The sequence below is a fragment of the Propithecus coquereli genome, unplaced genomic scaffold (assembly GCF_000956105.1).
Source record: "Propithecus coquereli isolate 6110/MARCELLA unplaced genomic scaffold, Pcoq_1.0 Scaffold515, whole genome shotgun sequence".
Classification (NCBI taxonomy): domain Eukaryota; kingdom Metazoa; phylum Chordata; class Mammalia; order Primates; family Indriidae; genus Propithecus; species Propithecus coquereli.
In genome coordinates, this window is record NW_012151008.1 from 876,630 (window position 1) to 892,752 (window position 16,123).

General features: G+C 48.8%; 1 protein-coding gene across 1 annotated transcript in view; it reads left to right on the top strand.

Annotated features, from left to right (window-relative positions):
- Positions 1-1,367: 1,367 nt before the first annotated feature.
- The window catches only part of RAB5C (RAB5C, member RAS oncogene family), a 22,651-nt gene continuing 7,895 nt past the window's right edge, over positions 1,368-16,123 (top strand). The window contains exon 1 of the mRNA XM_012656698.1: positions 1,368-1,512. The gene's annotated coding sequence lies outside the window, so the exon portion shown is untranslated. The remainder of the gene's footprint in view (positions 1,513-16,123) is intronic.

Here is a 16,123-nt window from a genome sequence, read left to right on the forward strand (position 1 = left end):
CACGCCACCATGGGCCCCAGGGATGAGGGAGAAACCTTAATGAGTCACTATGGGCCCGTTATACTCCCTTCTCCCTGCCACCTCAGTCACAGCCACATATACACACACACACGGTCCTGGCTCAGGCCCACCTCCTTGGAAAGGTAGGCCCAGGGGACTCCCCAACCCTCCTGTAAAAGGAACTGTTGCAGGGCTACATAGGGCATGGGCTGGGGAGGAGCTTGTCCTAACCAAGAACCTCCTAGGAATGCCACTGTGCCCCATCCCCTCTGCCCTGCCAGGCCCTCTCTTCGCTCTTGCCTTTCACTTCTCTGAGGATCACTGCCAGGGGGAGGGGAAGTTATGGATATTGTAGAAAGAAGCACCCTGGTGACCTGATGGAATCAGATGTGAGCAGTTTTGTGGCAGGTTGTCCCAGATAGCTCATGTCTCCAGCTCAGGCTTCAAGGCTTAACTGGTGTTGGCCAGTGTCATCGGCACAATAGCCACAGCTGTCTGTGGGGTAAGCTTTGATTCTATAAAGGTTTTGAGTAGTTTCCTTGCAGGGAAGGAGGTGAGATGCAAAAGAGAGGAGGTACTGCCCTGTGTTGGGAGATAGGGGTGGGCAGAAGTGGCTCTGATCCATATTGAGGGGAGCAGAAGAAACAGAAATAGTCCCAATCCGTATAGGGTGGGGGTGGGGCTTTAGTCTATATTTATGGATGAGAAGGGCCGAGGCAGAGGTTGTCCAGCTCTGTATTTGGCACCAGAGAGAAGAGCTGACTCTGGTTGGTAGGAGGGGAGGCAGAGGTCCTGGTGTGTTTAGGGGCCCAGGCAAAGTAGGAAGCGGTGGCAGAAGCTCTCCCTTTGATCTCACCCAGTATCCTCCAGAGAACCCTTCCTACAGCGCTTTCATCGCCTTCCTGATCACAGATGCTCCCAGCATTCCGGCTCCTAGAGCTGAATTGGCCGGCAAGTGCGGACAGGGGCTTCTGCTGGCTAGCGCTATCGAGTACACAGGACTAGTCCACGCGGCCTCCTGTGCATATTCATTCACATCATGTTTTTCTTTTCCTAATTCTGCGCACAGAGTTCTCTGCCTTCTTCTAACGCTCCGCCACCCGCCTTCCCTCGGGGAACCTGGAACTCGCGGTAACGCGCGTGGCACGGTTGGCCTTAAAAAGTTCCTGGTGCGGCTCCGCCTCGCCGGCAGCCGGCTCCACCCTAACCAGGCAGCTGTCGGCTCCTCCCAGCGCTGCGAACTACAAGTCCCGCCGTGCCTCGCGCGCGCCTTCCCTCCTCTCTCGCGTCCCACTGGCGTCCCTTGCAGGGTTGGCCAAGAGTGCCGCCCATTGGTCTCTCCGCCCTGTCAGTCACCCGGAAGTACAGGGGGGCGGGGAGAACGTGGAGATCCGGATCCGGAGCGGCTGAAAGGCGGAAGTGGAGGCCGGAGCCTGGGACACCGCCGGGGGGAAGAAAAGCGGAGCCTACCCGAGACCCGGCCCCAAGTAACGCCGCCGCCCCGGAGCCGCCGTGAGTATGCCTGGCCCGGGACCCAGTGTCTCGCCTGCGTTCAAGCCTCTCCAGGGCAGTCCTTCCTTCCGCCCAACTCCAGCTTAGGGGGTACTGACCCCTCCCCCGACCCGTAGCCCCCTCTTAAGGGGTTCCCCAGGCGTCGGACCAAAAGGGGGAGGGGGCTTCTTCGCTTACCTGCCTTTCGTGAGCCTTGGGTAAAGCCCTATGGCTCTCCTCTGGCTTGTCTAGTCCAGTTGTGGGAGAGAGGGACCCTAAGTTTCGTTGCCCCTGCTCCCAGAATTGGAGGACCTTTGTCAGGGTGTGAAGGAACCTGTCCCCCTTCTCCTTTAGAGGTGGCAGTGAGTGCTGTCTGTCGCCGTTTTCCTTCCCCCGTTCCTCAGAACTGGTGTCCCCTCCAGGATAGAGGACTATCTTGATTTCCTTTGGGGGGCGGAGTGGTCTGGGTGAGACCGTTCCACACGCACTTAAGTGTGTTTGCGCTTCCACAACTCTTTACTTCCTCTCTTTTTTCGAGCCAGAAAGCCAACCAGGACCTCAGCAGAGTTTGAAATCTGGGTCACTTATTAGGAATGAACTGTCGTCCTGTCTTGCCCCTTCTCCCCCGAGCCAGTCCTCTAGCTATGTTTTTCTCTAAGTGTGTATCTCTTCCTGCTTCTGAAGAATTTAGCTGAGATTTGCTCAATCCTAGCTACAGATCATGGATCAGGGTGGATCTGCCCATTCATTATCCTGTCTCTCCCCTCCTCCTCCCCCCTTGCTCCAGGCTCAGCTCTGTCCTCCCAGAGCACGTGAGTGGTTCCAAGCTGCCTTAGAGGGACTCCTCCTCCTGGGACTGCTGTCTGCTGGTCTGTAAAGTGGAGAATAAGGCCAAAAATGAGGAGTCTGGAATTGAAGGGCCATCTCTTTCCCACCCCCAAACACACGCACATACACCACCCTGAGCAACAGGTTCACGCCACACCAGGTCTGTCTCCTTTCCCTTCTGGGCTAAGACTTAATACAGAGGAATAAGTCAAGTTCACAGTGGCAGCTTTGGATTATTAATGTGCTAAGTTTTGTACTCTAAAGAATTCCCATACAGAAAGTACAAGTTCGTTCCCTCAACCATTTTGACATATGATTCTTGTCTATTGCTTGGGACTTAGGAATATGAAATAGCTGCTGTTTCAGACCAAGCTGGAAGTTTCTTTGTTATGTGGCCAAAGTACAGGCTGGAGACTGTACCTTAATGAGGAACAGCCTGACTCTGAGGCCACAACTGACCCTTGCTATCTACAGTGGAGGAAGGGAGGGAAAGCCATGCAATCCTTGGGAATTTCTGCAGCTCTTCAGTGTTCTAGGCCACTCTTACCACCCTCAGATGCTACTTACAAGTGGTAAAGTTTTTTGCCTTGAGATCTTCTTAGACTTCTGGACAGTTTCTATTGTCTGATTCCTACAATCTTTTGAACCAGACCTTATTTCACTTTTTATTGGACAACAAAAATACCTTCCTTATTAGAGTCAACAGCTGGATCACAAGCTCTATATTTGTACGGGCTCATTGGAAGCTCTTTGGAAACTTTGGCCAACCTAGAGTCTCCGATCTGGTCAGCCTGCACCTCTAAGGGGCAGGGCAAAGAGGTCTGAGTGCTCACCAGCCATTGATCTCTGACCAGACTTACCTCTTTAGGGTGGACTACGGTTTGCCACTCTTTGGAAGTCCTGGGATGGGGCTGACCAGCCATCCAAGGGGACCTTCTTTGCTTTGTCTGGATGTGCTCTCCCGGCTCTGACTCGGAAACAGATTTTTGAAGGAGAAGCTCTCCCTTTCAGAGAAACAAGAAAGGCATCAGTGCTCTGGGTGGTTATGCAGCTACTTCTGGCATCCAGATATTACAGACTCCAAGAAGAGGTTTTACACTGCTTGGCAGAAAGAGGGAGGGCTCTGTGTGGGACAGAAACCCCTCCTCTAACATACTGTTCCTCTCCCCACTCTTGCCTCTCACAACTAGTTGGCCGTTATATTGTAGAGGGGCGATAACAGATTTTTTTTTTTTTTTTTTTTGAGACAGAGTCTTGCTCTGTTGCCCGGGCTAGAGTGCAGTGGTGTCATTAGGTCACTGCAGACTCAAACTCCTGGGCTCAAGCGATCCTCCTGCCTCAGCCTCCCAAGTAGCTGGGACTACAGGTGTGTGCCACGATGCCTGGCTACTTTTTCTATTTTTTGTAAAGACCAGGTCTCTTGTTTAGGCTGGTCTTGAACTCCTGACCTCAAGCTATGCTCCACCTTGGCCTCCCAGAGTGCTAGGATTACAGGCACTCTGTGAGCCACCACACCCGGCCGCCAATTCATTTTTATAAATCATTTTAAAGTTGCAGAGTTCTGGCTGGGCATGGTGGCTCACACCTGTAATCTTAGCACTCTGGGAGGCCGAGGTGGGAGGATCACTTGAGGTCAGGAGTTCAAGACCAGCCTAAACAAGAGTGAGACACTGTCTCTACTAAAAATAGAAAGAAATTAGCCGGACAACTAAAAATATGTATAGAAAAAATTAGCCTGGCATGGTGACACATGCCTGTAGTCCCAGCTACTCAGGAGGCTGAGGCAGAAGGATTGCTTGAGCCCAGGAGTTTGAGGTTGCTGTGAGCTGGGCTGACGCCACAGCACTCTAACCTGGGCAAAAGAGTGAGACTCTGTCTCAGAAAAAATAAAATAAAAAAGTTGCAGAGTTCTTTTCATGCACATTTTCCACAAGTGTCTTGGAAGATAGTGAGATTTGTATCCCTACTTTAGAGATGATGCTGAAGAAACTTAAGTAGCTTGCCTAAGGTCATATAGTTAGAAAGTGGTAGAGTTGGAGATGGGATTTGGGGTCAGATGTGACCTCATCTTTTCTAATGGTGGGCCCTCTATTGGTCTGGTCTGTTTCTTAAATGAATGAACATGAAGGTTTAGCAAGCATTGGCACAAGTGCAGACTCAACCCTTCAGCCTTCCTCATCTCTGGCAGTTCTCCTCTGCTCCTGTTTTCTTCCTCCACCTCTATCCAACCTTCTATTCTCTCTCTTGACCCCCTTTTCCTCTCTCTCTGGGAACCAGGACAGTTAGGAGTCCCAAGTCAGTTCCCTTCAGGGCTCAGGAGTTTGCTGACATCTGCATGTCATTAATTTCTTGGGATCCTGAAAGTCATGATGGCTAGAAAACGAAAGTAAAAGTGGGTAGTCTCCGGGATCGTGGGGCAGGCTTAAAAGGGGGTAGGGAACCAGCAAAGCTGGCCTCGCCTCTGAATAGCCCTCTGATTCCACTTTGGTGCTGCTTGCAAGTGGGAAGAACGTGGCTTTCCACCTGGAGCTCCTATCACGAGAATTTACATGGAAACAGAGCAAGCTCAAAAATTTAAATTCAGCCCCACCAAGCAAGTACTTTGAAGGTGCATTGTAATTCAACCCAAGGATTCTGATTGAACATTTGTACCAAATGTCTGCTGCAATGCCTGGTAATGCTTGATGGTTTCACATATTGTCTCGTTTCATAGATGTTGAACAGAATCAATGTGGGTTGTATTCCCATTTTACAGAGAAGAATGCTAAGGCTGTCACTGTTTCTCCTACTGGGATTCTCAGAGCCACAGACTAAATGAGGTCTTTACATCTTCTAAGAACTTCAGTCTTTACTCAGTTGTAAGCATTTTCATATTAAAACAGTCCTGAATCGATTATAGATGGAATGCAAAGTTTGCATGAATTTCAGCTAAAACTGGAAACTTAGACAATAGTTGGGTTGTAGCACGCTGCTTTGGGTTCAATTCTCACATTCCTGGGGTTTTGCATTTCCTTTCCCCCGTGACTTGAGTCAGAGGTACTTTTGTTGGCTGTTTGAGAAGCACTGCTTCAGGTAGGATCTATAAACTTATTACATCCCAAAATCCAGGTAATAGTGCTTTCAAGAAACTTGGCAGATGAGCAGTCAGTGTTTTTGAAGGAGTCCTCTGGATTAATAGCTAGCTATTATAAGAGATTAGTTTTCAGAGTAAAGGGCCCCATCTTCTGTATACAGAAACAATAATACAAAAAAAAAATGCTGAACTTTTTGAGCTTTGCCTACCATGTGCCAGGTACTTTTCAGAGTCCTTAGCATGTATTGACTCATTTAGTCCTCAAAGCCACCCCAGGTACCGTGTTTAATCCCCATGTTGTAGTGAGGAACAGTGTTGTAAGTGGCAGAGCAGGGGTTAGAATGGAAAGTCTGTGCTTGTATCACTATGCAATAAATACAGCCTCTCCTTGCAGCCTCTCTGGGCTATTAAATAAATGTATGCTGTTCACTTTGCCTAGAATGCTCTTTACTTTACCTTCCTGGAAGCTTCCTCTCCTTACTTTTCTCCCAAAGCTCAGTTTGAGTGTCACTTCCTTTGTGAAGCCTTCCCTTGCCCCAGGTAGGCTGTGGGCTTTATCTCACTGCTGTCTTCATTGTTCCTTGTCTACCTCCTTCCCTGGTGTATGAGCCCTTTAGGGGCACAGTTGTGCCCTGTTTTATCTGTAGATGTTTAGTACTTAGTATAGTAGGCCCCCCAGTGAAGTTGTTAAAGGAAAGGACAGATATTCAAACCTGCCCTTGAAGCAAATGCCTACCCTCTCCCTTTAACACATTCTTCTTAAACTCACACACCTTGAGTGTGGTGAACCTGGGATTCAGACTTCCATCCATCTGATTCTAAAGCTTGAGCCATACCTTTAGTCCAGCCTCCAAAAAGTTCCAGACAAATAGGAGAGCAAACAGGTAAATAGAATGAATGTCATGGCACAGATGATGGAGATGGCAGGCCACAAAGTGAATTTCCAGTGGGGAAAGCTGTCCAAATCTCCATTCCAGGGAAGGCGGGCATGGCTCTGGCTGTCCGCCGTCCTGTGGACCAGCTTCTCCAGCATGTGTATCTGATGGCAAGGCAGAACGTGCTGAACTTCTGCGGCTGTGTGTGGTGAGGTGGCACCCGACCCCAGGCCAGTGCTTGGTGCAAGGATCAGTGGAAGTGACTTAACTCTCTTCATGGCTGCTCTTCTGCATGTCTGCACAAGGCTCATTGTTGAGTGAGAGTGGCCTTGAGAAAGTAGTAGCAACAGCTGTTTAGACCGGCTGGTGGTGAGATGGGCCCGCCTGCGTGTATTCCGCAGGTGTGGCCTTTAAACTCCCCTGCTCCCGTGCCTGCCGTGTTTGGATATTATCCTCTGCTCGCCCAGAGACTGTTGCTCTGCCTCCTGACCACCCCTTCCCACCACCCCTCAGCCCAGCTCCACGTGGAGATACCTTATCTTCAAGAACGGGAGTTGATGATAACTGGAGTCCTTGGATCTCATTTTATCACAAGATGAGTCACTGCCTTTTTTTTTTTTTTAATAAACTTATTCTTTCAGATTAGTTTGAGAAAAATTCTGAAGGTAATACATATTTTCTCACAAATCTCCACACCCAGTTTCCCCCTATTATTACCATCGTATATTTGTATATATTTTGCAGTAAGGTTCATCCTCTGTTAAGATTTCCTTAGGTTTTTACCTGATGTCCTTTTTCTCTTCCAGGGTCCCATATTATATTTAGTTCTCATGTCTCCTTAGGCTCCTCTTAGCTGTGACAGTTTCTCAGACTTTTCTTGTTTTTGAAGATCTTGATAGTTTTGGGAAATTCTGGTCAGGTATTTTATTTATTTTGTTTTATTTTTTATTTTATTTTATTTGAGACAGGGTCTCGCTCTGTCTCCCAGGCTGCAGAGCAGTTGCATCATCATAGCTCACTGTAGCCTCAAACCCTTGGACTCAAGTGATCCTCCTGCCTCAGCCTCCCATGTAGCTGGGACTGCAGGTGTGAGCCACCATGCCTGGCTAATTTTTATTAATTTTTTGTAGAGATGGGGGTCTTGCTATTACCCAGGCTGGTCTTGAATTCCTGGCCTCAAGCAATCCTCCTACCTCAGCCTCCTAAAGTACTAGGATTACAGGTGTGAGTCACAGCGCCCGGCCTGCTCTGGTATAGAGTGTCCCTCAATTGGGATTTATCCAATGTTTTTCTCGTGACTGGGGGTTAGGAGTTGTTGGGAGGAAGACCACAAAGGTAAAGTGCTACTTTCATTACATCATATCAAGCGTACATAAAATCAACATGATAACATGACTCATGGTTAATGTCAACCTTGATCACGTGGCTGAGATGATGTTTGTCAGCTTTCTTTGCTGTAAAGTTGTTCTTCCCCCTCCCCTTTTCATGCTGTACCCTTCGGAAGGAAGTCACTATGTGTAGCCCACATTTAAGGAGTGGGGAGTTATGCTTCCCTCCTTGAGGGCGGAGTATCTACGTGAATTATTAAATTCTTCTACATAAGAGATTTGTCTACTCTCCTTCATTTATTCGTTCAGTCATTTATATTTGTATGAACTGGGATATTTATTTGACACTTTGGTTTGTAATCCAATGCTATATTTTGTTGCTCAGATTGTTTCAGCTTTGGTCATTGGCTGCTCTTTCAGCTCTCTTTGACCTATCCTGGTCATTGTGAGGTTTTTTGGTTTTGTTTTTTGAGCACTTCCTTACTTTTTGGCACTACAAGATGCCCCAGCCCTAGGTTCGGCTGGCTCTCCAAGACCACTGCCTTTTTAGCAAACTTTTTCTCTCAAGGATGTTGACATGGAGTTATGTGGATGGGTCAAGTTGTTTCTTCTCTTGATGGTTAGTCATAGTTCCTGAAGACTCCAGAGTTGGGCAAGGTGGAGATGTACCTGGGAAATTTATGCTGTGAGAATCAACTCTAGACCTGGGAGTTGATCCCAGTACTAGGCTGTTGCCCCTCTACTCACTCATTCGTACTCCTACCCTTGCCTTACACTGTGACTAGTCCAAAAAATGGTCAGATTTGGTATTTACTTTGGAGTTTACTATCCAGTTGGGAAGATGAGGTATATGTACATAATCGTTCTATATTTCAGGTGTTAAATTCTCCAGCCAAATCTTCCTGGACTCTGAGTCTCGTAGGAGATTCCACGTGGTCTAGGCCAGCGTCTTTTGCTGCCATTCAAACACAGACTGCCCCTCTGGGGAGGGTTTGTGCAGGATATGTGGCTCCGGGCAGGCTCAGGGCAGGCTGTCACTTTGAGCTGTGATCCCGAATCATTGAATAGCTTAAATCCTTTCGTTATACTGTCATCTTCTGAAAATGTGTAACTTGAGCCCTACTGGAAACACTGACTTGGGATCTTAATAGGAGTTGGTTTACAAGCCTCTTGCCTTCTATTCATAGCTCCATGTGTGTCCCCTGCAGGTGGCTCTAGCAGAGGCATCCCAGGGGTGGAGGAGGGTGTGGGTGGCCTCCCTAACCCTGGCTGCTCTCCTAGTCGTCACATTGCTCTTTGAGCTGCTCAGATAGCCGTGGTGATTAATGACACCAATTTCCAAACCTCTAGCATTTTCAGGCTGCGTTTTAAAAGGAACTCTGGTTTCTTTGTCAGCTGCCCTATTCCTGTCCCCACCCCCTCTCCACAACTGAACTGCTTCTTCCCTTTCCTGAAAGAGCCTTTGAGATGGAAGGAAGGGTATTTGGTCTTTAAGATACTTTGTGTTGTGGGGCTTTTTTAATAGGGGTTATGGTTTGCCTGGTTGCGGCTTCAACTCAAGGCTGATTTATTGGACAGTGGGTCCCCCCATTATTGTGGTTTGGGAGCCAGTCTCCAGAGAATACAAGGTTGCGGTGTTGGGGTTGCCCAGGACATCGGGCATCCTTTAGTACAGGGGTCCCCAACCTGTGGTGAACTGTATAATTATTTCATTATATATTGCAATGTAATAATAACAGAAATAAAGTGCACGATGAATGTGATGCGCTTGAATCATCCCGAAACCATCCCCCCTTCCCTGGTCCGGGGAAAAATTGTCTTCCATGAAAATGGTCCCTGGTGCCAAAAAAGGTTGGGGATTGCTCTTCTAGGAAACAGACGAAGGACATCCTACCAAAATTCTCTCTAAATGAGGGATGCTAAAGAATGGGGTCCAGGGGACCTGGAGGTAAAAGGAATGCAAGAATGGTGTCTGAGCGTTTGGATTGAAGAGTGCACTCCCCTCACAGGGACTTTCAGAGCAGGGCCTTTCTTGTTCCGTAAACATTTACTGAGTGCTTCTGTGAGCCAGGCCCTTTGCTGAGAGTCTTACGTGCATCATCTTCCCAATAGCCCTGGGAAACAGGTGGTCCTAGTCTCTCCATTTTGCATGTAAGGAAATGGGTTCAGTGACACCATACAAGGCCACCCTAGTAAGTAGCGGCTCCAGGACTTGAGCTGAAGTTTTTCTGACTCGTGCTCTTAACCCCTGTGCAGTAGGGACCTACAAAGTCCTGCCTGGGGGAGTGAGGCAGCTCCTTGGCTGGCCTAGGGCTCTGTTGGGGAATCTGAGCCACCTGGCAGGTGGATGCATATTTAAGCCCTCAACTGCCCCATTCATTTGCCAAGCCTAAGCAGGCTGGGCAGTACCTGTATCGTATGCTCAGTTCACCGTATTTATGACACACAATACCTACTGTGTGTCAGGCTTGATGTTGTGTGCAATTAACACAAAGGAAACCCATAGTGCAGCCTTTGAGAATTTAGTAATGTGGCCCTTTCCATCTGCAACAGTGCCCTTAGTCTCTCCTGCTTTCTCACTCCCGACCCTCAGTCCCCCAAGTTCTCCAACCTCTTGTTACCTACGATAGTCTTATGAAAATTTGGGGCCATGAAAGCAGACGTGTGATTCACTCATTACAACTTGTATGGACCCATTCATTGCCTGACCTCTTTACCTGGCACCATTCTGCAGTTTGTTCAGCAAAAATTAGTCTGTCTGTAATATTGTTCTTTGGCAGCCAGGCTTCTGAGGACAGCCATTGTCCCTTAGATCTCACAGTGAGAACTTTGACTTTGTTCTAGTTAGTTGGGCAGCCTCTGACCACAGTGTATGTGTGGTGTTGAGCAGGAGGAATTTTGTTTGCTGGTATCTGATACCTGATTTCTCTTTACCCCTGCTTTCCTCTCAAACGTGACCTCTGCTCTCTGGTTAGGAGCTGAAGGCAAGACAACCAGGGCAGTGATTTAAACTGGCCTTCTTTTGTTTTTCGTTATTTGCAAAGACAGGAAGGGCTTGTGAGAGGTGACAGTTGGTATGAGTAGCTGGATGAGCAGGTGCTGACTATCTTGACATTCAGCCAGAGGTTCCTGGAGTCTTTCAGGGCCTGGGGCAGCAGCAGAAGTGGCAGCTGTCCTGGTTGGCACTCCTGGTCCCTGCGGAGCCCCTCCTGAGATAGAGGGGAAGCCCTGCATTGATGAGATTCCAGTTAGAAATGTCCTCAGTAAATAGTAACTGCGAGAGCAAAACAAAATGCAGGGTAGTTGCAAGGATTGTGGATCCTGCATGAGTCCTAACTGGCTTCCGTGTGACTCCTGCCCCATCCTTTGTCTTAGCTGACTCTCTTCCTAGCATCCCACCTGGCATTGGCAGGTGAAGAGCTGAGTGGTGGGGTGTGAGCTACCCCATGTCCACGTTGCCATCCTCACTATGCCGTGTGGCTGGACACGTGTGTGGATTTGGGCTGCAGAAAGTGCTGAATTTCAAGTTGAGCTCTTCTTGCTGGAGGCTTCTTACAGAGCAGCCCTGGACAGGGGCAGAGAATATGCCACAACCTTACTGATTGAGGTGTGCTGAGTCGGAGGCCAGGCCCTCTTAGGGAGAATAGTCTCTCCGGAATGTCAGCGTTAGGGCCGAGGCCCCCCAGTGCCTCTTACAATCAGTGGGCAGGACCAGCTTTGCCGTGACTGGGCCTTCCCCACCACCCTGCCTCCCAGCCCACTGATTCCTCTGTTGGCCAACAGGGCCGATAACTGAGAATCTTGGATTTGCTTGTGAATCCTGGGGCCTTTCTGTGGACAGTACAGGCAGACCACGCTGACCACGCTGTGTCAGCAGATACATGGAGATGTCCTCCCATCCCTAACGGTCTTCCTCCCTGTGGGCACAGAAGGAGGGAGCAGGCACTGGAGGCCTCCATCCAGCACTGACTCTCTTCCTCTCCCGGCCTCTCCGGGGAGCCCATCTGTCGTCGAGGGCTGGGAAGGCAGCTCAGGCAACAGGGAAGGATTTCATGGTGTTCTTCCTGGGGAAGGGTCCTAAGAAGCTGGGAATCTGTCCCTCAAGGGTGTCTTCTACCTGAATGAGTTTGTCATCTGTCCTGAGTGACACAGCAGGCCTTCCTACACAGGGGAACAGGCTACAGGGGCCAACTGTGCTCTGTCCTGGCTGACTCCTGGAAAAGTTCCAGGCTGAGCATGGACAGTGGGTGGTGAAGGGCCACCTGGTAATGTGTGTCCAGGCTAAGCCTTTGGTGCCCCTGCACACTGGCTCCCTTCGCAGGCATTAGTGGAGTTAGTGGCCACACCTGGGGCTCTGGTGGACTCCACTGGGGACTCGGCTTCAGAAGTCTTATCATTGAAAGGGGAATGAAATGAAACCGATCCCAGGTGAGGGAGTTGGGTGCTCCTGCAGATTCAAGGGCTTGTGCTCGTGATAGGGGACCCAGCTCACCCTGAGTTCCCCTCTGGGATGGTTTATTTTACTTTCCCCTGGAAAGGGAGTCATCCTCCTATGGCTGTGGAAAGGAAGCTCCTCCTTCCTCCCCCTGCTGCCACCTCTCCTAAACATCCTGCTTACTGGTGGGATAAGGAGCCCCAGCCCTGACCCAACACACCCTATCAGAGTCCTGACCAAATCTCAACCTGAGCTGTTGAGCTCTGGCTTCCAGGGTGAAGCTTACTCTGTCACACTTTCCAGGTGTAATACAGTTTACAAATCTTAAATGTTCAGCTCAGTGGATTTTTTTTTTTTAAGACAGGGTCTTGCTGTCACCCAGGCTGGGGTGCAGTGGCCCAATCATAGCTCACTGTAACCTTGAATTCCTGGGCTCAAGTGTTGCTCCTGCCTCAGTCTCCCGAGTAGCTGGGACTATCGGTGCGCCCCACCACGCCCAGCGAATTTTTTAAAGATTATTTTTGTGGAGACAGGGTCTCACTACATTGCCCAGGCTGGTGTTGAACTCTTGCCCTCAAGGGATCTTTCTACCTCAGCTGCCAAAAGTGTGGGATTACAGGCATGAGCCACCGCGCCCAGCCAGTCTTCGATGGATATTTACATTTGTTTACATCTATGTGTTTTACCTGCCAAATCAAGATATAAAACTTTTCCATCCAGCAGTGTGCTTTTTTTAGTTTGATGGAAACTCGTTTTTCCCTAGCTAAAAGCCAAGCCATATTTTATTAAAGCATACATAGAAGGTCGCAGCCCCTGTTATTCTTAGTAGATATAATGACGTTGTTAATATTTCTGGGTTTTTCTTTCTGTTTCTGATAGGGGAGTCTTGCTTGAGTTGTGAGTCTTGGGTAGGGTTGGGCTCTGCTACCAACCGGCTGTGTGACTCTGGGCAGGTCACTTCGCCTCACTTTCATTTCCTTCTCTGTAGTTGTCAAGAGTAGGATCAGGTCTTTAAGGCCCGGTTGAGCTCTGACATTCAGCTACTTACAGCTGGTTAGCTAGCCTCTGGTATAATAAACCTACCACTTGTCGGAACCTTACCTTCAGCCTAATGTGCTGTACACTTTCTGCATTATTTAACCTTTACTACAACCCTGTGCAATTAGTATTAAATAGTGACCTTTTTTAGATAAGAAACTGAAGCTGATAATGATCACTTGTGTGACTTGGCCAAGGTCACACGGCTAATAAACGGTGGAGCCAGGCTTGATCCAAACCCAGTTCAAGCCCTAACCTGCTGGTCATGCTGGGGAAGGTGTGTGGGTACCTCGTGTGGCTCATGGCTTGTGTTGCTTCAGATTCTTCTCTCCTCTGGGTCCAGCTAGAAGCCTGGGCAGTCCTGCTGTGAGTCTATCCTCTGTTCCTGTGTGCCAGCAGTGGTGGTTTTTCTCTTTGAGGAATGGCTGTGTTCTTGAGTCTGTGGGTAAATCATCTCCCCAACTAATCTGAGCCTGTGAAGCATTTGCAAAACCTTGGTTTCATTTGGCTTTTTAAAATTATGTCTTCTACTTTTGCCTTGGAACCTAATTGCCTCTCCTCCTGTATCCCTTTTTTTTTTTTTTTTTAAGACAGAGTCTCACTCTGTTGCCTGGGCTAGAGTGCCGTGGCGTCATCCTAACTCACAGCAACCTCAAACTCCTGGGCTCAAGCGATCCTTCTGCCTCAGCCTCCCAAGTAGCTGGGACTACAGGCATGCGCCACCATGCCCGGCTAATTTTATCTATATATTTTTAGTTTTCTGATTAATTTCTTTCTATTTTTAGTAGAGACGAGGTCTCGCTCTTGCTCAGGCTGGTTTCGAACTCCTGAGCTCAAACAATCCGCCTGCCTCGGCCTCCCAGAGTGCTGGGATTACAGGCATGAGCCACCGCGCCCGGCCTCCCGTATCCCTTGTTTCCCTCTGTTAAGTTCTCGCCTTCCCCTTCTCTTGCCGGATTCTTGTGGTGTTAAATATTCAGGAATGCCTTTTTCCGGAGTGAAGTGCAGCTGAAGAGTCACTGGTGAGAGCCACCTCCAGGGGCCCTGGGCGGGTCACTTGGTTCTCTGACCACCCTGCTAACAACCTACCCTCTGGTCAACAGTCCGATTGGTTTCCCTAATCAGCTCACTATCCAGGCTGTGCCGGGACTCTCCGCTAGAGGAAGTCTCTAAAGCAAACAGGAAGCACAAGAGACACTCATCAGCTGGAATTGCTCACCCTTTTACCAGGAAGGACAAAAAATACGAAGTGGGTAGCTTCACAGATTAGAGAAGAGAAAGATGAAAATCTCAAATGCGGGGTGGGGTGACACTGCTGCGGCACCTGCGGTCCTGGAGAGCCCCATCTGATCCACTTGTATCGGGACTCGATGGCGCTGATCTGGGCTGCCCTTCTGTTTCTCGGATTTCTCCCCGCTTCCTGCGTCAACTGTAGCTCTTGTGCTTTGATCGGCTGCTTACAATCACTTGGGGAACTTATATTTAAAACATTGGTTTCTGAATTCCACCTGTGGGGGTTCTTTTTTTTTTTTTTAATTTGTTATTTTTTTTTTATTTTTTTTATTTTAAAAAGGGGCCATTGCTAATCTTCTCTGTATCATTCCAATTTTAGTATATGTGCTGCCGAAGCGAACACGTACCTGTGGAGATTCTAATTCAGTTGGTCAGGGTTATTTTCTAAACACCCTGGGCTATTCTGATGAGAGAGAGTTTGAGACCCACTGACCTGTAGTGTCCAGAGCAGAGGGAAGCCCAGAACGAGGAAGAGCAGTGTCCTTTTTTCTTTTTCTTTTCTGTCTGTGCACAGCAAGGTGTTTAAGGGCCTTGGATCTCGTCTGCCTATCACGTGCATCGTGGGAATAGGCACGCTGAATAGGGTGCCCCCATGTCCTTACATTCTCCCCCCTTTCTGTGGAAGACATGAGGTCAGGACCGGGGCCCATTTTCCGTGGTCTCTGAACAAACTAGGGTCTGATTGGGAGAGTGGGAGTGGGTCATAGCAGGAGAGTGTTTCGCCCGGGGTCTAAAGCTTTACCGTGGCTATGACACTCATGGCAAAGAATCTTTGGCCCATTCTGTATATTAGAGGAAACTTTGACTCTAACTTTAGCTCTTCAAGAAAATTTGATTTTGTCTCAAAGAAGACTTTTACTATGCCATTTTTGGTTATAATGCCATCACCTAACCGTACCGGTGGATAATTTTTGCCACTGGTTCAGGAGAGGAGAGTCCCAGTGAGAGTGCCACCCCCGGGAGACAGCACAGCTCAGTGAGTGAATTCATCTTATGACCTGCCAGAGGTACGTCTTTTGCTTCCCAGTCTCGGGAGGGGAGGGCATAAAGCTTCCTGGGGCCTCGGGTCTGGCCTTCACCTGTCTTAGACGCACCCCACATCTGCGTGTACTTTTCGTGGCAAAATTGGCTTTCTCGGCGCTTTATTGCCTGGAAAGGTTGGACACCTCTGCTCATGTGATCACTAAGCAGGGCCAGGAAAACCATGAGGCAGCAGACCGTAAAAAGTGCTGTGTGTGCCTGCTCAGGTACCTCTGGAAGGCAGGACCAGTGACCAGGCAGAACATGTCACCGGCCAGTTTATGCCAGGTAGAGCCTGTCTTGGTTCATTGGGCTGGCTGGGTTCTATTTGCCAATAGTCTTAGAGTAAGTATTATAAATAATCACGTCCATACTATTTGCTGCTGTTTATTCAGCATCGTATGTGAGAGACACTTGGCCAACACTGTCATTAACCCTGGTGCACCCCATTTTAGTGATGAGAACACTAAAGCTCAGCTCAGGTGGCTTCTACGAGGTGACCCAGAAGTGGCAAGACACAGTGACACCTGTGGTGTCCAAAGCCAGTGCCTGTGCTCATTTGCTCTGTGCCAGATGCTCTAGCCCTGACTGTGCTTCAGTGGCACCTGTAGATACTGGGCCCTGCTCCAAACCTTAATGGGAATCTCCAGGGACTGGCTGCACAGATGACTTTGATGTACGGACAGGAGTCCTTGTCTGATGTACAAGGTTGAGAACCACTGCGTAAGAGCCGTTTTTTTTT